The 1,306-nt window shown below is 35.7% G+C and overlaps 1 non-coding gene across 1 annotated transcript; it reads left to right on the plus strand.

Annotated features, from left to right (window-relative positions):
- Positions 1 to 467: 467 nt before the first annotated feature.
- LOC131171679 (small nucleolar RNA R71) lies at positions 468 to 574 on the plus strand. The gene has a single exon (XR_009142337.1). It is a non-coding gene; the product is annotated as a small nucleolar RNA R71 (small nucleolar RNA).
- The last annotated feature ends 732 nt before the right edge of the window (positions 575 to 1,306 follow it).

A 1,306-nucleotide genomic window follows, 5' to 3' on the forward strand; every position in this document is an offset into this window, starting at 1 on the left:
AATTGGGGTGGTTTTTCCATGCTGAATCATAAGTTGTAGAAAATGGGTTACTGCCTAGTCTTTGATTGTAGTTCCCCACATAATCCACTTGCTCACTTGAAAAATCTTGATTAAGTGTAGAAAAATCAGCTACACAATTGACATTTGCAGCTCTAACTTCTACTGAATCACTTAAACCTCCAGGTGAAGAATCTACTTTCATGCTTAGCTTGTCCATCTTCCTTGTTAAAGCATCAAACTTAGCATTAATCATATTCATGGCATTAAGCTCAAACATACCAGCTGGTTTCTTGATCTCATTCCTCTCACAACTCCACTGGTAGTTGTTATAAGCAATTTTATCTAGAGCAGAAAAATCTTCCACTTTAGGTTTCTTCATAAGATCACCTCCAGAAGATGCATCAATTGTACTTCTAATAGCTGGTGAAACTCTATTGTAAGAGTGTTGAACAAGCATCCACTTAGGAATCCCATGATGTGGACATATCCTTTGTAAATCCTTATACCTCTCCCATGCTTCATACAAGCTCTCATCATCTCTAGGTTTGAAAGAATTCAGCTCATTTCTTAGCTTAGCTGTTTTGCTTGGTGGAAAATATTGGGCCAAAAATGCTTGAGAAAGTTCATCCCATGTTGTGATAGAACCCAGTGGCAAAGAATGTAACCACTCTGTAGCTCACTCCTTCAAAGAAAAAGGGAATAATCTGAGTCGAATTGCATCATTAGAAACTCCATTTATCTTCAACATCACTGATCTCAAGAAAGTGTGCTAAATGAACATGTGGACTTTCACTTGGACTTCCCCCAAATTGTGATTGTTGTACCATTTGACACAGTGTAGGCTTTAATTCAAAATTATTAGCTTCTACTCTTGGTCTTATGATACTTGGCATGAAATCCCCAATGTTAGGATAGGCGTGATCCTTCACAGAATGGTTGTTATTAATGTTGGCCATTTCTTCTTGTAGTTGCTCTTGCTCTTATGCTCTTTCTTGTTGTTGTTGAGCTTTAATTTCAGCTTTTCTTCTCTTAGCTTCTGCTCTTAAAGCTCTTGCTGTCTTTTCTATTTTTGGATCAAAGAATAAATTGATTTCTTCACTTTTTATCCTTCTCATAAAATAAAGCATCTGAAAAACAAAATAAACAAATTGTCAAAGTAAAATGGTAAAAGAAATTAAAAAATAAAAATAAAATACCAAATCAACCAAACAAACAATCGTTCAATACCAAACAAAAATCAAATCCCCGACAACGGCGCCAAAAACTTGATGTGTGTATGAATTCACAATTATACGGGTCGTCTTAA

Source organism: Hevea brasiliensis, chromosome 12 (assembly GCF_030052815.1).
Source record: "Hevea brasiliensis isolate MT/VB/25A 57/8 chromosome 12, ASM3005281v1, whole genome shotgun sequence".
Classification (NCBI taxonomy): domain Eukaryota; kingdom Viridiplantae; phylum Streptophyta; class Magnoliopsida; order Malpighiales; family Euphorbiaceae; genus Hevea; species Hevea brasiliensis.